This window comes from Nycticebus coucang, chromosome 7 (genome assembly GCF_027406575.1).
Source record: "Nycticebus coucang isolate mNycCou1 chromosome 7, mNycCou1.pri, whole genome shotgun sequence".
Taxonomy (NCBI): Eukaryota; Metazoa; Chordata; class Mammalia; order Primates; family Lorisidae; genus Nycticebus; species Nycticebus coucang.
Window position 1 is genome coordinate 97,061,647 of NC_069786.1, and position 23,888 is coordinate 97,085,534.

Genomic DNA, 23,888 nt, shown 5'->3' on the forward strand with positions numbered 1-23,888 from the left:
CCAGCCTGTGATGGGATCACTTGTTCTTTTCTTTCTTATACGTTTGAGTTCTCTGTGGATTAGAATGGGAGAAGATATTTGCAGGTTATGTCTCTGACAAAGGCTTAATAACCAGTTCGACTTTTAATGTTCATGGTGCACTTTCTTAACTACGACTTCAAAATCAAATAACAAAGAATTGAGTAGCGTTTGATTCTGCGCTGGCTAACATAGGTCTTCCCAACTGTGAGGCTTCCAGTAAAGATGTCAAACCTAAGAACTGTTACACAGGCAATTTGGAAGGAAGAGTGACATTCTGGATGCTTTCCACTTTCTATTATAGTCTTCCCTCATTTTAATTTCCCTTGCCATCCTTTACGTGTTTCCATTTTTATCTTCTTCTCAGCTTTTCTTTCTTCGACCTTCTTTTCTCAGTTTCCTTCTTTCTTTTTAAAAATGTTTTTGAAAAGCACTTGTGTTAGCTCTAGTTGAGTAGTTCTTTGGTCAGTAATATTTGTCTGTTATTTTTTCCCTAACTACAAAGACTTTAAAAAATTATTGTCCTTCTTGAATATCATGGTTAGAGAGATTTTTGTCTACTAAATTTCACTGAAGTAAACATTCATTACTTCCTAATTAGCATCTATATTTCCCCAAAGAAAAGACTTCATGAGGATGCTTTACCTCCAACTCATACAGAACCATCCTCTGGGCAAAATTCCAGGTCGATCTGTTTTGGAAGTGTTTGTCCTTCCCCTGTGGAGCCTACGAGTGGAGCTTTTTGGCTCATCCACAAGTCCTTAGTTGTGTTGCTGTGGCTGGAATGGCAGGACTGGTTTCACCCCAAATATTAAGCACTAGATAGGGAAGCTTATTGCAATAAAAAACCTCTTGATTCTGTATGTTTTGTTCCCTACCAAGAAAGAGTGACACCAGATGATCATTTAGAAACTTTGCGGCTTATTCAATATATGTGTGGGCTGAAATAAGGCTAGATAATTTCCCTACATTATCTGGATGAATCAGGCAAAGTTGTTTGTACTTAACCTCCAAAATAGAGATAATTGCAGCTTAATAGATTGCCTCAGAAGGACAAAAGTCTTGGATTTTATTTTTAAAGTGATGGTCAATAGCCTTATTACCTTTGAATTGTAGATGCAGGTTAAAATAATGCTTACTGAGCAAAGAGATGAAAACTAGCAGAAATATATTTTCTTTTTTGGTTTCCTTCAGTTTTCTTATCTATAAAACAGGGATAATAATAACAGCTATTGCACAAGGTTGTTGTGAGGATTCAATGAATTAATACAAACAAAGCATTGAGAAAAGTCCCTGGCATGTGCAAAACTCTCATCACATTGGATATTATATTGTTATGAATAATTTCAAATTCAAAATAATCAACATTGTACAACAGCAGAGAAAGATAAAGATTTCTGAAGAGAGATGTACTCTGTATCTACTAGGTAATCTATTTGAAGAGTACAATTAAAAAAAAGTAGACTTGAAAATTTACTAAAATTCTGCTTTTCAAAGCATGTGGTCCATAGACCAAAAGTGTGGGCTTCACCTGAGAGCTCATCAGAAATGCAGATTCCCAGCATTTTGACAAGACGGCTAGGTGATTGCTACCTACATGAGTGCATACTGCTGAAAATCCTTTTTATAAGCTAATTATTTTGATAGGTTTTATCTTCAGGCTAGAGCACTGAATGATATGTTGATCTAATGTTCTTTTATATCTCTATAAAAATTACACTTTGAAATATTCATTTCTCTTAACTGTCTAGGACACACTTTGTAGAAGAAGAAAGACAAAAACAGCAGAAAGTACAAATGTGAGTGTCTTAGTTTGTGTCATGAGGATTAAGGGTCAAATGTTTTCTCTGTTGACCAAGAAGCACATTAACCCCCAAACTGTCCAGACACCTTATCTTCCTTTCCTGCTTTGTACCTAAAAGGAGGTGTGTTTCTGCAGCTCCAAGTTCCCCTTTCTTTCCTCCTTTGAAGGCAACTTTTTTTTTTTTGAGACAGAGTCTCATTTTGTCACTCTCAGTAGAGTGTCATGGTGTCATAGCTCACAGCAACTTCAAATCTTGGGCTCAAGTAATTCTCTTGCCTCAGCCTCCCAAGTAGCTGGGACTACAGGCGCCCACCACAACACCTGGCTATTTTTAGAGACAGGGTTGCTGGTCTCGAACTCCTGAGCTCAAGCAATCCACCCACCTGGAACTACCAGAGTACTAGGATTACAGGTGTGAGCCACCGCGCCTGGCCTGAGGTCAATGTTTTGGGGTTGTACGATGCTAACCTACTCTCTACTTTGGATCCATTTGCTGATCACTACTGCAGGTGCCAGGGCGTCTTGCTCCTCACTTTCTGGTGAGGCAGGGCTGGGGCAGCAGCCATCCCCATGTGTTGGGGTGTCCTGGGACACAGTCTCAGCGGGGCTGAGTGAGAGGCCATTCCTGGCCAGGAGGGAATTACAGTGTGCAAAGGAATCTGTTGTGGTGGAATGTGCTCACATGCACACACCCACGCACAACATACCCACCATACATACATCCCCCCCACACATATGTGTATATATGTATACCACACCTATACAACATTACACCAAACCCATGTGCATATAACAGACACACATGTACTCCTTCCCCAGTCTACTTTGGGCTGTTTGCAGATATTTTTTCTAATATCTCGAAGGACAGTGATTTTCAGAAAGTACAGGCTAAGTCAGTATTTTTCAAATTGAGATCTCAGAACATATTTTTTTTTTTACTTTCCAAGAAAATATTTTTTTCCCTTTAAAAACAAAAGAGGGTTAGGACTAGGCATGGTGGCTCACACCTGCAATACTAGCACTTTGGAAGACGAAGGCAGGCGAATTGCTTGAGCTCAGGAGTTCTAGACCAGCCTGAACACGAGCAAGACCCCATCTCCACTAAAAAATTGAAAAACTAGGCAGATGTTGTGGCGTGTGGACTGCACCTGCAATCCCAGCTACGTGGGAGGCTGAGGCAAGAGGATCACTTCAACCTAGGAGGCTGAGGTTGCCCTGAGCTATGATGCCATATCACTCTATCCAAGGCAACAGAATGAAATTCTGTCTCTCTCTCTCAAAAAAAGAGGGTTTAAGTTTAGAAACACTGATCTTAATGCATAGGAAGAAGTAGAAAAGTAGAGCCCTCTACCGAATTGCCCTGTAATTTTTTAAACCAACCCATTTCACGGCCGCAGCCCCTAAGCACTGCCCTCTCCCATAATCCAAATGAACATCCATCTCCTAATGGCTGCTTCTTGGGCACCCTGCAACCTATTAAGAGACTGCCAAATCTTCCAGGCTCAGAGCCAATCTCTTTCTCTCTCTCCTCTCCCACTTCCTCTTTTTCTTTCTCTCCCCTTCTCTCTCTGTACCTACCTTTGAGCAGGAGAGGCAAAGAGACTTCTCTTCCTGTCACCTGTTGGTAAACAGAGAAAAGCCTGAAGGGCTGGTGGCTGCGGAGGGCTGCTCCTTGCAACAGGGGGCTGAGGTCTTGCTGTCCTTGGAGACCACGTCTTGTGCTGTGCCCTTTCTTGTCTGGGTTTGGAAGTGACTGGAGCACTGATTCCCTAAGGAGTTAGAATGCAGCAGAGGGAATCCTTTTCTTTCTTTTATCTACTTTGGGATGTTTGCAGATATTTTTTCTAATTCTAAAACAAAATCATCTACGTAGAAGGGTGTGATGGAAACACAGGACTAGTGTCCCAGAGACCTGGGATTGTGCCTCAAGCCCTCAGCTATGAAGTGAGCTAAAATCCCTCATAATGCTGAAAAACAGTGTGTTGTTCTTAAAAATACGGCACATGGTTTATTTTATGGTTTTTCAAACTATTTATTTTTTTAAATTTATACTCTACCTTGTCTCAGAAAGGGTTTAAGGGGCTTTACAAGGATACATAAAAAATAGCAAGATAGCATAAATTAGAAATATGTGAAGAAAAGGAAAGGAAAACAGAGGGCCGTGAGATGGAGCCAGGCTGCAGCCAGAACGTCCAGGCATCCCTGAAGTCTTGCCCTTTTGTTTCAGGAAAATGTTGCAGATTGTTTTTACATCCAGATAAGGCATATGAAAAGAAAAGGGATGTAATTCCCCTTATAAGCAAGGCAATTGGTAATGGCATCTTCACAGGTGTGGGAAAATCTGTTTGCTTCTAAGGACCATCAACCTGCCAAAAATTTAATCAATGACTTATATACATCAAAGGCAATTTATTATGTGTTTTGTTGTTATTTGAAGATGGCTATATATATATATATCTTTTTAATGTATGTATTTTTAAATTAAAAACAGGCACATTACATATAAAATATAAAAGTGTTAAATAAATTAGAGCAAGTAGTAATCAGCCTATTCCAGTTCTATAAAATAGTTTTTAAGGAAGGGGTGAGATTCCACCCCTGGAAGGGAGACCGAACAGGGGCGCAAAACTTCTGCTCTGAGGAGCAAGGTGGCTCAAGGTTTTGGGCTTCAAAATGAGCAAGTGGGCTGGTATGATTTTAAAACACGACGGCTTGATTTTAAAGCCTGAGTCGAAAACTCGAGCTGATAAGAGATGCCTGAAAAGGGGTTGCAAAGCTTGGTCCTTGAAGCCAGTTCCAACGCCTCATTTGCCGCTGGGCAATATTCTACGGGTGAAGAAGGAAACTCCAGCTCAGATCTATCACCGTGTAGAAACCAGAGCAGCTCTGTCTGCTCTCTTCAGCCTCATTTTGTACTGGCTTCCATGACCCTAGGCACACCCTGAAATATGTGCTCACACGCATACGCACATTCACGCCTACACGCACGCTAACACGTACCTTCACGCAGACACTTACACCTACACACACTCACACACACCGGCCTGGGAGGGTGGCGGAGGCCTGGCTCGCATTTCCGCCTCCACGCAAGCTGAGCCCGATTTGCAGAGCTCACTCTTTCCCACCCCCCTTGCCTTCATGTTCCCCAGAAAACCCTACTTGTCCCTTATGACTCAGCTTGAATGTTACTTCCTCTCAGAAGCTTTCTCTCCAAACCCGGGACTGGTAACTTGTTTTCAACAACAGCTTTCACAACAGCTTTGCTGTAAGCAACACACACAAGAGATGCGAAGCCACAACGTCCACAGACCGGCTCTGAACAGCCTGCGGTTCAGGGACCACCTGCCGGGCGCTGGTTCTGACTCTGCGTTTGCCACCTGACACCATGCGCAGTGTGCGGCCGGCACCCAGAAAGCAGAAGAGATTAGGAAACTCGATGGATGGATGGCCACAGATGAGATATTTATTTATTTCAAATACTTTTTTTGCAGAGAGAACCACATGGGATGTATATCTTATTTCCAGAGATGTCTCAGGGGAAACAGCTGTCATGCAGTTTCATTCCAGAACTCTTTAGTAGGGTACAAACAATATAATGGAGGATCCAGGGCCCGCAATACGGAGCTGGCTCGGCTGCAGTTCATTTTACCCTGTAACTACTTCTTAACATGAAGTGAAATGCTTCCCTACAATAAAACAGTGCAGTGACCTTTGGGTTTTAAATCAGATTTCACGCTCCAGGACTCTGATCAAAATATTCCCATGTTATTTTTTTCCCTCCAAATGGAATCAAAGTGCTTTAAGAAAATTTACTGAATCCTTGAAAACCTAATGATCCCTTTATAGCCTCAGGCAAGTTGCCGCAAAATTTAATTTCTGCTAACCTGCTGGAGATTGCAAACAGCAAAATAAATGCATGCTGCTTACCTGCTTGCTGGTTTCTGTTTTCCTCTCTGACCCACCTTTCAGAGTGTGCAATACTCTTGCAAAACGCTCCAGAACGGCCACTGTCTGCAGTGCCCCCAGGCACATGTAGCATTGACTTTTGTCCCTCGTTGGCCACAGGTACAGAGAGTCATGGTTCACCCTTTATAAGCTCATTCATCTTCTTAAGAAGTTCATTCAACAACATTTGTTTTCTTACCCAGAATGAAAATTAATGTGTTTCTGAGAGTTTCATCATTGGAAACAAAAGGATATCAAAGATTATATATATATATTTTTATTATTTCTTTATTTTTTATTGTTGGGGATTCATTGAGGGTACAAAGAACCAGGTTACGTTGATTCCAATTGTTTTTTTTCTTTCAGTATGTATTTTTTTTTTATTGTTAAATCATAGCTGTGTGCGTTAGTGCAATCAAGGGGTACAATGTGCTGGTTTCATATACAATCTGAGATATTTTCATCAAACTGTTCAACGTAGCCTTCATGGCATTTTCTTAGTTATTGTATGTAGACATTTGTATTCTGCCTTTAGTAAGTTTCACCTGTACCCATTCTAAGATGCATGGTAGGTGTGGCCCCACCCATTACCCTCCCTCCACTCTACCCTACCCCCTCCCTTCCCTTCCTTGGCCCTTTCCTCATAGTCTTGTGCTATAGTTGGGTTATAGTCTTAATGTGAAATCTATAATTTAGCTTCATAGTAGGGCTGAGTACATTGGGTACTTTTTCTTCCATTCCTGAGATACTTTGCTAAGAAGAATATGTTCCAGCTCCATCCATGTAAACATGAAAGAGGTAAAGTCTCCATCTTTCTTTAAGGCTGCATAATATTCCATGGTATACATGTACCACAATTTGCTAGTCCATTCGTGGGTCGATGGGCACTTGGGCTTCTTCCATGACTTAGCAATTATGAATTGGGCTGCAATAAACGTTCTGGTACAGATGTCTTTGTTATATTGTGATTTTTGGTCTTCTGGGTATAAACCTAGTAAAGGAATTATAGGATCGAATGGCAGGTCTATTTTTAGGTCTCTATTCTCCAAACATCCTTCCAGAAGGAACATATTAGTGTGCATTCCCACCAGCAGTGTAGAAGTGTGCCCTTTTCTCCACATCCACGCCAACGTGTCTGGTTTTGGGATTTTGTTATGTGGGCTACCTTTACTGGGGTTAGAGAAATGCAAATCAAAAGTACTTTGTGATTCCAGTTGTTAAGTAAATGTCCCTCTTATAATTGTGTCCTGCCAACATTTAAAAAAATTCGTACATTAAATCACTTATTCATTCTTATGGTTGGCAATACCTTTTTTTTTTTTTTTACCTCACTAGAATCTGTTTTCCCCTTTTTTGATGACAACACCACGATGTCCTTTTGGTGAATTACCTCTCTCTGTGGGGCCTTGGTGGGACCATTAGTCAAGCCTGCCCTCCCCTAGCCAAAGGGCAGGCCTGTGAACTGGTAGGAAAATAAAACAGTTGGCATGGATCCCTTCCAGGGCTGAGACCCTGATGAGTTTGCCTCTAATCAAAGACTATAGATTAGGACTTGCTATCGAGTCCTCCAGAACTACCCTGATTGCTGTCCTCTTCCTGGCTTTTCAGGTTTCTCTTCAATTCTGTGTATAAATAAACATAATTTATAAAGACACAGGTTAAAAGTAAAAGTATAGAAAAAGTTATATCAGGCTAATAATAATCAAAGACAGCTGGAGTGGCTCTACTAATTATAAATAAAGTGGATTTCAGAGCAAAAATATTACCAGGAAAAAGAGGATCATTTCATAATAATGAAGGAGTCAATTTATCAAGAGGCTATAATAATCCTAGATGTATATGCACCTGATAACAGAGCTTCAAAATATATGAAGCAAAAACTGGTAGAATTGTAAAGAGACCTAGACATGTCACAGTTATACTGGGAGATTTTAATACTCCTTTCTCAGTAATTGATAGAATGATTAGGAAATTAGTTAAGGTATAGAAGGCCTGAACAAACTGTCAACAAACCAACCTGACTTGGTATTTATAAACCACTCTATCATTAACAGCAGAATACACATTCTTTTCAAGAGCACAACAGAAAATTTAGTAAGATAGACACTCTGAACCATGAAATAATTGTCAGCATATTGGAAAGGTTTTAAATCATACAAAGTTATGTTCTCTGACTACAGTGGAGTTAAAATTTGAAAGAAATTAACAGAAAATACTCTGGAAAAAGCTCAAATATTTGAATACTATATAAATACACTTCTAAATAACTTATAGATCAAAGAAGAAACAAAAAAGAGAATGTATTTTGAACTGAATGAAGATGAAAAAACAGTATATCAAAAATTGTGGGGTACAGTTAAAGCAGTACTTAGAGGGACATTTATAGTGCTAAATGTCTATGTTAAAGAAAAGATGAAAGGTGGCAAATCAGTGACCTTGGCTTCCATGTTAAGAAACTGAAATAAACCAACAAACCCAAAATAAAAACAAGACACAAAAAACATGAGCAGATTAAAATAGTCGTATAAAAAAGTACAGAGTAGAAATAGTAAGTATAAATTATTAGAAGCAAGGACATTATAAAGATCAGAACAGAAACCAATGAAAGAAAAAATGGAGAACAACAAATAAGTTGAAGAAAACCAAAAGTTTATTCTTTGATAAGGTTAATAACATTGATCAATATCTAACCAGACCAATACAGAAAAAAAGAGACAAGATGCAAATTACAAAATTACCCTGTATCTACTTAAAATATCAAATTTTAATAAATAAGTTTAAATTCTCATAAAGATACCTTTAAAGCCAGATGGCTTTGCTGGCAAATTCTGCCAAACAGCTGAGGAAGAAATATTAATTTTAATTTTACATAAAATCTTCCAAAAATGGAGGAAAGAATAATTTCCTACTGATTCCATGAGGCCAGAATTTTGTTGCAAAAACCAGGCAAAGATATTGTAAGAAAACTGTAGAAAAACAAATCTCTGCAGCAACTTGTCTGAGGCTATAAGGGATCATTAGGTTTTCAAGGATTCAGTAAATTTTCTTAAAGCACTTTGATTCCATTTGGAAGTAAAAAAAATTCTAACAAACTTTAACAATTTCAATCCAACAATACATAATAAAAATAATACATCATGGCCAAGAGGGCCAATTATTCAATGTATTTTAGCACATCGATAAAGAAGACAATTACATATGAGCATTTCAATAGATACAGAAAAATCACTTGATAAAATTTATCACCCATTTCTGATTGAAAAAAAGTATTTATAAAGTAGGAATCTATAAAATCAAACAAACAAACAAAAAAACCCACCTATAACTGATATCATACTGAATGCTTTCTCCCCTACGATCAGAAACAAGTCAAAAATGCTCACTCTTACCCCTTCTGTTCAGCACTTTACTGAAGATTCTAGCCAGGACCATATGGTGAGTAATAGAAACAAAAGGCAGCCACATTGAAAAGGAAGAAAATTATTTTAATCACCTTCCAAGAATGTCTTAAGGACTCTATGAAAAAGGTACCCAAACTAATAAATTTTAAGATATAATATCAATATGTAAAAATCAATTATGCTTTTATATACTAATAATGAACAATCAGAAATTGAAAATTTAAAAGGTATCAATCATATAAGCATTAAAATATGACTTAGGGATAAATATTACAAAAGATATACAGTATCTATGAACTGAAAACTATAAAACATTTCTGAGAAAAGAAATTAAATAAGACCTAAGTAAATGGAACTATATACCATGTTCATGGATTGGAAGATTGTTAAGATGTTAATTTTTCTGAGTTTATGTACAGGTTCAATGCAATCCTGATCAAAATCCCAATAGACTTTTTGTATAAATTGAAATACTAAAATTCATGCAAAAATTAATTGGAATAGTTAAAACAATTTTGAAAAAAGAAAAGGACTGGGCGGCGCCTGTGGCTCAGTCGGTAAGGCGCCGGCGCCATATACCGAGGGTGGCGGGTTCAAACCCGGCCCCGGCCAAACTGCAACCAAAAAATAGCTGGGCGTTGTGGCGGGCGCCTGTAGTCCCAGCTACTCGGGAGGCTGAGGCAAGAGAATCGCTTAAGCCCAGGAGTTGGAGGTTGCTGTGAGCTGTGTGAGGCCACAGCACTCTACTGAGGGCCAGAAAGTGAGACTCTGTCTCTACACAAAAAAAAAAAGAAAAAAGAAAAGGACTTACACTTCCTGACTTCAAGACTTATTATAAACCGGTTGTGAGCAAGACAGATGGTAAAGATGGACAAACAGATCAATAGAACAAAAGAGAGACCACAGAAATAGACACACACCTAGGAGACAAGGGTATTTCAACAAACAAGCAAGAGTGGAGAAAAATTTCTTTTTCTATTTTTTAACAAAAGTAGAGAAAGTATGAATTATTTCAACAAGGTGTTAGAATAATTGGATATTCATGTGCAAAAATATGAATTTGATACATAAATTGCACTATATAAAAAACTAGCCTGAAAATGAAGCACAGATCTAAATGTAAAATCAAAAAGTAGAAAACTTTTAGTAGAAAACATAGGAGAACATATTTTTATGTCTGGATTAGACAGAGCTTTTTTCTATGCAACACCTTATAGATTATTGTAAGGATTAAATAAAATAATACAAGGCAAACTCTTAGAAGAATATCCATAGAATACTTAATAAATATAATTGCTTATTGTTGAATATATACATTACTTTGAGGTTTATGAATATTTTTTAATTTAAACTTTATAATGACCATGGATGGTAGGAAGAGATTATTAGCCTCATTTTCAGAGAATAAGAAACTGGAATCCAGAGAGGTTAAATGTCATAAATTATTCAAGGTCACCATAATGGACAAATGTGTATTTGGCTTCAAGTACTGGTGTACTTGGCTAACAGAAGTTTTAGCAGCTATGGGTGCATTTTTCTCACATAACAAAAAGTTATGTGTGTGAGTGGGTATTGCTGGTATTGGCTTAGCAGCTGTGTGGTTAGGTCAGGTTCCAGGTCAGGGCTCAAGGTACATGGCTTTGTGCTTGTGTTGTCTTTACTTTTAGAGGTGTAGAAAGGCCACCACATCTCCATGTCCCTGTTCAGAGGATGTATAAGGCCAAATGGCTGTTGTTCACATCTCCTCATCAGGAAAGAGGCATCTTTGCTGGAAACTTCCTCTTCCATCTCCAGAGTTGAGTTATAACTTCCACGCCTGGATTAGTTCTTCCCTTGAATGGAAGAATCTGTCACGCGCATGAACAACATTGGGATCTTATTAGCAGGGAAAATGAAGGACTGCCTCTGTTACCAGCATCCGCCTCAGCCACACAGATAGTCATGGAGATGCCAGGATTCAAATGGGATTTTATGATTTCAATTCCAATTCACTTGCCACAACATACAACCAGCCTAGCACTGTGACACTGGGATATCAGGATGAAAAGCCACATTCCTCAACCTTGAGAATTTATAGTTGCCTGAGAAGACAGAAAGCAGTTATAAGAACAAACAAATAGAACACCATTTGAAATGTACCACAATGAAGATCCATGTGTCTGTGTGTTCATGTGCCCACGTGTGTGTGTACCCTATGTCGATATTACATTGGGTGCGTGGAAGAAGACCGACTGGAGGGGTGAAGTCTCCCAGAGCAAGTAGCATTTGAAGGAAGAGCAGGCTTTTGCCAGGCAGGCTCTAAAGCAGGCTGGATAGGAAGGCTGCCTATGTTCTGTAGGTGCTAGAAAACAAAAAAAATCCCATCTGATTAGGGAATCTGAAAATAAGATTCGTGGAAGATTATTGTAAAGATCACAGTAAGGTTTTTAGTTAAAAGACAATTCTCCTATTTTTGTAGAAAGTAACCTAGGTGACAGCTAAGGTCACCCCATCCTTTGAAGGATGAAAATTAGAAAGGATGAAAGTTCATCCTTTGAAAATTAGATAAGTTCATTCTCATCTTTAGGTTGTCTGTGTCCTATGGAAAGTTTGTTGCCCACCCTAAGGTTTTTGTAAGTTTTCAGGAGCTGTATTAGTTTCTTAGGGCCACAGTAACAAAGTTCCAATAAACTGTATGTCTTAAAATAATAGAAATTTTATTAGAAATAGAAAAATAATAGGAATTTATTGTTTTAGTGGCTAGATGTCTGAAATCAGGACCATGCTCCCTCTGAGGGCTCCAGGGAAAAATCCTTCCTTATCTCTCCTGCTGCTGGTGACCCCAAGTATCCCTTGGTTTGTAATGGCCTAACTTCAATTACATGGCTGTCTCTGTCTGTCTGTCTGTCCTCTCCTCTTCCACAAACACACCAGTCATTGAATTTAGGGCCTACGCTAAACCCAGGTTGACTTTGTATTTAGATCCTTACGTATACCTACAAAAGACCCTGCTTTCAAATAACATCACATGTTCAGGTTCCAAATGGACATGAATTTTTGAGGGACACCCTTCAGTCCACGCTAGGGACTCAAAGTCTCATGATTAATTTTGTCTCTAAGTTTCTTCTTATCTTAAAATCTTAATTTCAAATGCCATACGTTCTCACTCATATGGGAGACTTAGAAAAGTTAGGTTCATAGAAGTAGAGAGTAGAATTGTTGTTACTGGTGGCAGAAGGGGTGGTGGATAGGGAGAGGTTGATAAAAAGATATAAAATTACAGCGAGGATGGGGGAAGTGGCTCACACCTGTAATCCTAGTGCTTTGGGAGGCCAAGGTGGGGGGGATCACTTGAGGCCAGGAGTTCAAGCCCAGCCTGGGCAACATAGCAAAACCCTGCCTCCGCCCCCCAAAGCTCAGGCTGGTCTTGAACTCCTGGCTTCTAGCAATCCTCCTGCTTCAGTGTCCCAAAACTAAGGTTATAGGCATGTGCCAACACCCTTGGCTCATTTAAGCATTGTTTTAAAGGTAGAAAATGTGTCCTAGTAACAAGCGAGGTTCGACTAGGGAGGAGAATGCTTAAGCTTGACATCACTTGAACTCTCTCACTTGACAAAAGAGTTTGTTTTAGGAAAAGGCTGAGGAGTTTCTCCATGACTGTGGAAGACAAAATGAAAGGAAGTCCGCAAAGAGGGGAGCAGAAGAAATTGTTGAGTGAACTTGAGGGAGAACTTCTCAATGACCACAGAGGGGAAGCTTAGAATCAGAATCACTGACCTTCAGAAAGAGAAGGGTCATCTCTTCATTCTAGATGAGTATTTGTGGAGCACTTACCACCCACAAGAGCTGAGCTAGGCCAGATGACAAAATCATTCTCACTCTGGGAGTCCAAGGCAAGTGGATTGCTTGAGCTCAGGAGTTCGAGACAAGCCTAAGCAAGAGCGAGACCCTGTCTTTAAAAAAAAAGAAAAAAAAATCATTTTCCCTCTGTAATGCTAGGACCACAAGAAGGAAAATTCAAAGGATTGAAAAGTAAATCACAGAGAGTTTGTGAAGATACAAAACTGAACATTTAGGTAACAACATAAGTAGATTAAAATTACATAAATTGGCTATAATGTTAGGAGGGAGCATATGACATTTTGACAGAAAAACAAATTAATTAATAGAATAAAGCAGCAATTGATGGGCACTGATTATAATTTATGGTGCAAAGAAAAAAGGTCAACTTATCTCCGGAATTTTATTTAGGTTAATGATAATTATGTTTAGGTAAAACGAAATGAAACTCCTAATTGCAAGATAGTATCAGTTCTTTAGAGAACATTTTGTGCCCAACAACATGGAGAGAGAGAGAAAAGAGAAGTTCAAGTTAATATAAATTACTGCAAGGAAAAATTATCTAGGAACATTTAAAATACTGTAAACTCTCAAATCCTCAGACTTAGACATCTCATGAAAAACACCCACCAGTGCTTTCAAACCAGTTTCAGTCTTAATCCTTCTATGCTTAAATAAACATTGCACACACAGATGAAGTGTGTGAAGCAGGCTCTGCTTTAAGAGGGGGAAAGATTACGTTTCTGTGTTTACCCAAGAGCTGACTAAAACACATTCCATTTGGCTGGGACACACAGAAATTAGTTTTAGAAACTGGAAAGGGAACTTTATGTCTTTTAACATAACAGGCCGAATGTGGTGTGTATTTTACAGATATCATGAGAAGTTTCTCTCTTCCGTCTTTCCTGAGCCGTCAAAGAGGTGATTGTGTGAAGGAAAAAACACAGTAACATGTCACATTCTATTTACGTCGATTTGTCAAATCCTGGAAGAAGCCTTCACACTTTCTGGGCTAGTGAGCAGCACTGGGCCAGTATAAAAAGCTGAGAAATGGAGCGTTTTCAAGGAAAATACACATTAAAGTAAGCATTCCCCCCCCTCAAAAAAAACCCATTTTTTGTGCATTCTTGAATGTTTATGGACTGAGGTTCCCAAAAGTTAGTCCAGGGTGGCAACATGGCTTTGGGGGCCTTAGGCACCTTTGCCTTCAGGGCTCCTATCCTTCATTAAAAAGATATTTAAAATCATACTTTTTTTTTTTTTACTGTGTTGGTGTAGAGATGACTATAATCCAGGTGGAATTAATTATTATATACTCTTTTTATTATAGTCAATTGTTTCTTCTAATTTTGAAAGAAATAAAAATTAAACCATTTTCATGGGCCCCTAGATGTTTTGTGGGTCATAAATCTGTCTCCTGTACCTAATGGATACATCGACCCTGAGTGAGGCATTCAGTCAACAAACAGCTTGTATGGTGAACAGAGATCTGAACCAGCCCCTGGGGGAACAGAAGGACGTGTAAGATGGAACAGAAAACCCAGCTGGATGAGGGAACTAATTCATAAAGGGGCAAGGAGCTGAGAATTGTTACAAGATGGTGGGAGGTGCCAGGTGGGTGGGAAGGACAGCTGGGCGTGAAGGTGAAGGGTGAGGGATGTGGAGGCAGTTTATTAGGTAGGAAGTTATTGCTACCTCCAAGTTTTAAGGGTCTGAGTAAGCTAGATGGCAGTGAAATGGTTAAGTGAGAAGGAAACAGACATGAGAAAAAGGACACCAAGAACTAAGGAAGGGAAGAAGTCATTGATGAGGACGCCGTGGTATTAGATGGCCTCTTAAACCTCGATGCTTAAAGGTTTTATAGCACATTAGTGTGATTTTCTTGGGCGTTGGCCTTCAATATTTCATTTAAAATGTTCTCTCTTTATTTCCTGTTCCCAGAAAAGACAGAGCCAGACATATAAGTATGATTAAAATGTGATTTCAATTGAGCTATGTGACTGTACTTCCATCTTGTTTTCAGCAGCCATCCCCTTCCCCTGATCCCCAACACTTTACATTTGTGAAAAAAAAAATGGAAGCGAAATTTAAAAGATTGGCTCAAATTCATGCTTTGGCCCTTTAAAATTGTGGCAGCTTGGTCAAAATGTCCTTGCCACCCATCACGCTCCGGGAAGTTCCCTAGTAGCAGATACCGAAGAGATGACCCATTTGAGTGGAAACTGAAATCAGCATTTCAATACTATTTTTGGTTTTGTTTTAAAGCCATGTGTTCCTTCCTAAAATTGTCACCCATCACAGTGGTAGTTGGTAGTACTTTGGAATAACCTTCCAGATATTTTTAGTGTTTTCTCTGTGAAAATACTAACGTTCCAAAAAGGGAGAAAAGAGAGGAAAATCCAGACCCAGAAGATGCTCAGAAACACGCTGCAATATGACCAATCACTTAGGGATGTGTTCCCCAGACCCTGCACTAGGAAATTCATATGTGATGAAGATGGCACCTGTCATTAAAGAATCACAGTCACTGGAGAAGAGAACCATGCAAACTGCATGAGGATCATATAATGCAACAAGTGTTACGCCAAGGTACGCTTGGGATGCACCAGGAAGTTTGCTTAATAGCTTACTAGCTGAGAGGGCAAGAAGAAAGTGACCCGGGACTATGTACAAGGGAAGGTGGTATCCATGAAAGACTGTTAGCTGTGTTCCTAATATTCATTTCCTTCCTTAATGCAATGCTAAATTTTATTCAGTGCAGTAAAATGTTCAGCTGAGATGGTATTTCTCAGTCTCCCTCATGATCATGTGACTATGTTCTGACCAGGGAGAGATAAACGGATATTTTGATGAGCTTGCCAGGAAGGCTCAGCGGAGTGGAAGAGGAAAGGGAGACAAATCTTGTTCTTTTCTTCTTGGCTAGGCACAGTGGCTCCTGCCTGTAACCCTAGCACTCTGAGAGGCTAAAGCAGGAGGATCCCTTCAGCTCAGGAGTTGGAGACCCACCTGAACAAAGAGAGACCCTGTCTCTACTAAACATAGAAAAATTAGCCAGATGTGGTGGCACATGGGATCTCCCAGCTACTTGGGAGATTGAGGCAGGAGGATTGCTTGAGCCTAGGAATTGGAGGTTGCTGTGAGCTAGGCTGAGGCCATGGCATTGTAGCCCAGGTGACAAAATGTTTTCTGTCTCAAAAAAACAAAACAAGGGGAATGGTTCCATCATGGCATCAATGCGGTGCGATAGCATAAACCTTGACTAATGCTGTGAAACTCAAATGAAGTGCCACTAATGATTCTGGCAATGCTCCTAAGAAACAGAAAAGTCGTGATGTTACAAGAAAAAGTTGAATTGGTTGATATGTACCATAGATTGAGGTTTGCAGCTGTGGTTGCCCACCATTTCAGACAGAAGATTAATCTTACAAAGAAACAACATACATTTATGAAATGACTACAAAAAGAACTGTTGGCTTTACAAAATGACCCACCCCCTGGAATGACTTTAAATGAAAAGAGTGTTCAGAATTCCATTACACAGTGGATTGTAGACACGGAAGGTGCACCCAGGTACCTTATATGAAAGGGAAAAATTTCAACTTCTATTTAAGTTTACTAGGCGATATCCTTTTGACTCTCCTCAGGTCATGTTTACTGGTGAAAATATTCCTGTTCATCCTCATGTTTATAGCAATGGTCATATCTGTTCATCCATTCTAACAGAAGACTGGTCCCCAGCACTCTCAGTCCAGTCCGTTTGTCTTAGCATTATTAGCATGCTTTCCAGCTGCAAAGAAAAGAGACGGCCACCAGATAATTCATTTTATGTGCGAACATGTAACAAGCATCCAAAGAAAACAAAATGGTGGTATCATGATGATACTTGTTAATGCCACTGTTATCATCCTCCTAGCAGAAGATAGTCCTCCTGAGAAAATGAGCACTCTGATCCTTCTGTCTTTGAACTTTAACCTTTGACTGGAAGTGACCTATGGGCAATGAAGACTACTCCCTTGTGTGCATTCTGGGCGCGTGTTGATCACTGGTTCAGTCCAGGCAACTGACATGCTTTTATTAGTCATACAGTATTAATGCAGGTGTCAGGAAATGTCAAATATAATTCCATTTTTAATTTTAATTTTTTTAAGCTTTCGGAAAAGTTCCAGGTCCTCATGTATTGTGCAATAACAATGAATTCCTTGGCAGTTTGGGGACGTTCATTGCCGGCAATGGACGTTGTAATAGGAAAAGCTTTCATTAACTCCTGCCACTTGATTAATGCATGACAGAGCCTATGAAATGAATTTATCAGTTATAGTGGGATTATAAATAAAGTGAGGGATCCAACATTACTTTGAAAGTCACCCAACTGTTTATATTTGGATTCTATGCACTGTGATCCTAAGGTTAACAGCATGAATTAACATGCGTCTTTAAAGGACTGTAATGAAAGATCATTGAGTATTTATTTAATCGTTTATATCTCCTGTCAAATTGTTTTGACGTGGAAGGTTTTCAAGTAACATTGGCGGAGAGGTACAGTATGTTATCCCTATGGTGAAAATAAATTCATTTGTTGTATATAGTTCCTCAATCTCTGAAGTAAAGGTATGAATAATGTAGGGTATGAATGGTTTAATCAAGGCTTTATTTTGGAAGTGAGAAAAATGGCAGCAATGATTAAATTGCTTTAATCATTGAATACAATACTTTTGTTGAAAAACTTTGTCAAGTTTTTTCTTGTAAATTTTCTTTACTTGTATCATCTTCTCCTTTAATCCCGTACCCTAAAATAAGAAATACATTTTTGACAGAGTCTTAATGTTTTAACAACAACAAAAACAAAACAAAACAAAACAAAACAAAAGAACTTATTCTTTTTCCTTTTCCTTCTTCCTTCCTATCTGGAATGAAGATATGATAGCTGGAGCTCCAGCAGCCATGTGAGACCATTGCGTAAGTTTGATCTGTTAGGATACAAAGACTAAGGCTGACAGAGCAGAAAAATGTAAGATTGCATTCTTAATGATCCTGGAGCCCACCACAACTCTAGATTGCCTATTTCTGGACTCTATATGTAAAAACAAAATTCATATATAGTATATTAGCTATTATTATTTCAAGTCTCCTTAATTTTAACCTCTTTTGTGCCCTGAGTTTAAGTTTTGAAGGATTAATTAGAGTCAACAAAGCAGATAAGAGGCAGAAAGGGAAAACTTTGGCAAAACCACAGGAGCGTGGAGGCACATGGAGTACTCAGGGACGTGGAATATGCAGGTGATTTTGGAGGTCAGGAAGAAGAGCGGCTTCTCTTTCTTGGGCTAGCTAGCTCTACAGTACCTCTAGGTTTTTAGCCATGAAATGTGTGGCCACACCTGAGGGCTGCCATTTACTTGCTGGCTCCAGTGCACAGGTCGGAGACCTGGTCTTAATGAGATAGAGAGAGCAGCACCAATGGGGGAAAGAGGTGAGGATGGAACAGAAGCCAGTAGAGGTGGAAGTTCAGGAGCTCTGCTCTGGGTAGGTTGGTGTTGCTTGTTTTCCCTGAAAAAGAGGAGATGGAATCTGGAAAAGACAGGTTTGAGGAGAGAAGAGGAAGTGTGAAACAAAATCATTTCAATTAGGGAGAATTGGATACACAAGGACGCAAAGGCATAAATTCATTCTGGTTTCAGACTAAGGGTTCTAAAGTCGGAGAGGCAGAGTGGAAGCTCCGTGAGGGCAGGGACCCAGGTAGAGGCCAACACAGTGAGGGACACAGAAAGGCACTCAGTGCATACTTATTTGTTCAATGAATTAAGAATGGAATGAATGAAGGAAGGAGAACTCTTTAGGAAAAAGCACTTTCCCTTTCTTTGCACTTGGGTTACTGAAACATCCCTGCCCTCACAAAAATTAGCACTTGTGTGCTTGTCTTTATTTATGCATCTGAACTTCTCATTTCTTTATTTTTGTCAATTTAGTTCGACAGAACAGGTAGTAAAAAGCAAAGGAAGATCTTTGGGAAAAACAGGACTCTTAAAACCTTTTTGGAAAAGGCTCCCCAGTAGGCCAAGTGTGCGTTCAGCGCCTTCCTATACTTAGGCAACAGAGACCCAAAAGCTGGGTCTGTGTTCCTGCTCCACAAAGCACCTGATTCATGAGACAGTTTGCAGGAATTTAATTAGTGGAGGAATGTACAAAGCTTAAGTGCTTCAGATGCCATTAACCACTGGGGAAGGGAGAGGAAGGGAAGGGAAGCCTAACAGATGTTTGATTCAGGCTCGTTCCTGTGAAACAGATCGATGCACACATCGTTTTTCTATTTGGGCAGCTCTTGGGTAAGTCTTATTAATGATATTCCATTCTTTCAGGATCCTGGTTTGACATGTGTCCAGTTGAAAGCAAAGAGAAATGCACCTTCTGCCTTAAGAAGGGAAATAAACTGTTGTTTTTTTAAAATCTGGTTATTTCAGGATTGCTTTTCTAAAGTCATTATTTCAACACATTGGGTGACTGCTGCTCCCTGCGTTGAGCAAACATGAATCTTTAGTTTTAGAAAGTTAAACTGTGGTCAATTTGTGAAGAAACTGCATGTTTTGGTTTTAATGGCCGTAAGTGTTTAATAGCACTTGACTCCTTTTAGATCTGATCACCATTCTGTGCACAGACAAGTATTCTGTGAGGTTGTTAGCTTAAGTGGCCAGCCATCAGGGCAGCTTGCCGTCGAGGGTTGGCAGCCAGGACCTCAGCTGGCCTCAGAGGCAGAGTATTGCTAGAGTAGACCTTGCTGAAATGGACAGCAGTGGCTGCTCTTTCAATGAAACTAAAACTGCGTTTTTTACAGGTAGGAACAAGCTACTAGATGTTGTCATAGAAATAAGAAATGCAAGAGTCTCAGGGCCATCTGATTTATCTTCCCACTAGCTCCTGTTTAGAGCCGATTTGTCAATACCTATTCCAGGTTCTTCTTTGTTGTTAACATCTCAAGATACTCAGTTTGGGGTGATAGAATTAGAAAAGGAAGAAAAAGACACAGACCAACTAGACTTGCTTTAAATTCTATATGTAAATTCAACTGACTTTTGAGTATTCTAAAGAGCAAGTTCTTAGAACTTTTTTCCTTCTGTGAAAGTGTTAGTGTAATGGTGCTCAGCAACTGATTGCTGGCAAGCCTAAATTACACTCTTTCAAAGCATAATACTAACCACTTTTGAGATGAAAAAAAGAAAATCAGCAAATCAAGCTTCCTGTCTTGGTCTCCTTGAATTCTGGACCTTTCCGCCCCAAACCCTGAGAAATTAACACTTACCTATCTGCCACTATTTTCAAGGTTGCTTTATATCCTTTTCTAAGTTTAACCATTTCAGTATATAACAGTGAATTGTGATGTAGAGTAATTGCTCCTAAGAATAAAAAAGTTTTCTAATATTTGGACGAGACACAAAATATATTGGACAACCAGTAATTTTTTTTCCATAGCCTTTCTCTTTCAACTTTTTTCTCTTTCTTTTTTTATCCCATTGAGTATTTTTAAATGTACACATTCATTCACCAACAACATTTGTTGAGTGCCTGCTCTCTGTCAGACTCCAAGATGACAGAGAGTAAGACACTGTTTCTTCATTCACAGTGGAGTTGGCAAGTATTCAGAGCTTGAAGAGCAGCTGAAGCCCGGCTGGAGTTGGCTGCACAGGTGAAGTCAGAGGGGGGTGTCAGGATCAGGGTCTCCACGTCCCGTTGGGTGGGTTGTGCACTGAGGGGATTGCCTAGGCAAAGGGCTAGTGGGCTTTGCACCAGCCTAAACGTGTCTTCAACTGGAGGAAAGGAGCTTTTTCTTAAATCTCACAAAGATATTGTAGGTGTTAGAGTGATCCAGTCAGGATGATACTGGAATTTTCCTACTAGGTCCTTAGTCTCAGGAATTGAAGAATGAATTCACAGACCATGAGTAAGCAAAAGGGAAAGATTTTATTACATAAAAAAAAGAAACGTGGACAGGAAAGCTTCCAATATAATGGAAGGGTTGTCCCAAATAGGTTGCTGCCAGAATTCCTCTGTCTAGGGACTTACATATTTTTCCATATGTTCTCTTTTCCTGATTGACTCTTTCTATATGCAAAGTAAGGATTCTATATTGTACCAATCACCATGCTTGGTCCTGACCTACGTGATATGGGAATACATAGTTTTCAGTTGACCCCTCACCTATTTCTATGATTGGCTCTTTCTGCAAAGTAAGGATTCTGTACAGCACCCATCATTGCACTTGCCCCTGATGTACACACTGTAGGAATGCAGTTTCCAGTCGACCCTTTACCTATTTCCCTGGTGCCACTAGTTTTCAGTTGACCCCTCGCCCTTTCTCAGGTGTCATAAAGTTTATGGTGAAAGGTTCCATTTCCCCCTCTAGGGACTGCGGCATGTTGACTGCACAAATCGTGAGGCTGTGGCTTTCCCATTGTTTTATTTCACCAGGAGGCATTTTCCATTTCCTCATTCTCGCCTGCCCTCCACAGGGCCCCCTTCAAGGATGCAAACATCCTTTACTAACTGTAGTTTTGGGGTAATTCCATTTCATATTTCTGTACCAAAATTTTTTCATCTTCAAATTTTTATATTATGCTTTGCTCAGTTCAATATCCTGGAAACAAAGGAACACAACTCTCATAGAATTTGTAGACAGGTCTATAGAGTGATTAAATTAGTACATAAAGAGGAAATTGGATTTGTTCCACCCTTTTAATACTGCATGTGGATGAAGAACAGCACCTCTAGTCCCTTCCCCTCAACTAGTATCAGAAATAGCCAGCTGGTGAGGTTGCTTGAGCAATTTGCTGAGTCTTTGAAAATGGAAACAAAGCTAAAGCAAGTTCAAACACATTACAGTTTAAGACAATAGAGGCATGTTTAAAAACTTTAAAAAGAGTACGGCCTTTTACGAATAAATCTTGCAGCAAACTATCAGTAGACATGTTTCCTGAACAATTGAAGAAGAGCCACGATAAGCCTACCTTCCTGGGAAAAGTTTTAAATATCTACACATTAGAGTATTGCTTGGTTTTTTTGAGTATTGTAAAACTATTTAGCATCAATCTTTTATTTTTTATCCACAAATTTCTCACTTTTCTAGGAGATATTATTTTGCTAGTCATGTCTATTTGAGGAAGGGAAGCAAACAGTTAGTGAGGGATTACTGTAGACAACATTGTTGAGTCCAGAGGGGTCTGCTTGATTTCAACTATTGTTTATCACTCTGTCAATTCCTTGTTGGAATGTTATATAGGAGGAAAAGCCTGTGTCTGCGGGCATGCAAAGACACATTCTGGATCTATTCTGCTGAAATAGGTGGGATAAGATTTGGACAACTGTAACCCAGCAGACTGAGAAAATTCCCACGGAGACCTGAAACAGGCAGGTGTGGCCCTCTGCCACTGCTCACCATCTCCCAGAGCTGTGCTGGACCCCTGGGCAAGTGGCCTGCTGCCCTCTCAGGAGGACCAAGCAGGGAATGGAGTCCTTGTGTCTGTCCCCTGTTTCTTGTCACACTTTTTTTCTTTATATGATTCTTGAATCTCCCTAAGCTCTACTGAATGCTTACTTCACGCTCTCTGATCTCCAATGTGACTTAGCAGAGAAACCAAAATTCAAAATCTTTGAGGGGAATCATGTTCCCCTTTTAAAAACTATAGGGCTTCTGTCAAGTGATTTATTTGTGTCTTTGGAGGGGGAAGTTCCACCCAATCTATTACATTTTCATACTACTTCCTCTGAGAGGTAAATCCAGTTTCTTTAAAACCCATTATTCTCCCTAGTGGGAATTAAAGAGACGTATACCTCACCCTCTCTATCTTTTCTAGACATGGCCCTAGAAATGTATGCAAGAAACTCTAAGTGCATTTCTGTGAAGAGGACACAGGTCCATCTCACTCCCTTAGGATTGCTGGAATTGCTCTGCCACTGGCCAGTGTCGTTCTTGGACCCCGACAGGTGGCCTACTCTGCCCCAAGCCTCAGAAGGCCGCATACGTCAGTGCACCATTCTCAAAGGAGGTCTTGCTCAGTGTGTGAAGCTGGCTGGGGTGGATAGGGCCGTCTGAGGGGAGAACCTACTGTGAGGGCAGAAGGCCCCATCTCCACTGTCCCCCACTGGTGGGATGGAGCAGGTGCCTTAGAGAATTCACGATTCTCACTTATGGGAATGTCCCAGCCCACGGCCAGTGGGATTCTGATATGGCCATAATCCATAAGGAAATGGACCATAAGGCATTTCCTTTACAGGAGCATACAGGACTGGGCCACTGGGGTGATACTGAAAGTCCCTCCCAGTCAGGGTGACTTTCACTGATGTTGGACCCAGGGTGAGGTCAGGGCTCTGAGGTCTAGATGGCCTACTGCCCACCTTGGCTGGAGCTGCTTTTGTGGACCCCTGTTGGCTCTTGCCTATATGTGTTCTGATTATGGTGCCACCCTGGTCTTTAGCATTCAAGGGAAGAAGGTAGCTCAGATGTCAGTTACCCGTCCTGCCCCCTCTGCTGTGGGCACCCATGACGGTCACCCTACCATCTCCACAGTCTCCATGCCCCTGTCAGGCAGGCCTCCAGGGGTGGCTGCCACTGTGCCCTGGGAGCTTTGAAGACTGTCGCTCCCTAGCCTCTGTGGGCCCTTCTGCTCTATGCACCTTCTTACCTTCAGTCGGTACAATGATGCTTTTAAGGCCTGGGTCTTGATGAGAGGCCAGCATGTCCTGCAGGAATAGGACCACGCCTCCTGCTCAGCATGCCCCCTCCTCGCCTCTGCCGATGGAGTGCAGGGCTGCAGTCAGCACCGAGAGATCATGCTGGAGAAGTTCAGTGACTGCAGAGTAAGGAGAAATATTGCTCTTTGTAGGATAATATTTAGAACTAAACATATCCTATGCTA

The 23,888-nt window shown here is 40.2% G+C and overlaps 1 pseudogene; it reads left to right on the top strand.

The window, feature by feature from the left end:
* Positions 1-16,447: 16,447 nt before the first annotated feature.
* LOC128590546 (ubiquitin-conjugating enzyme E2 W-like) lies at positions 16,448-16,923 on the top strand (annotated as a pseudogene).
* Positions 16,924-23,888: the final 6,965 nt, after the last annotated feature.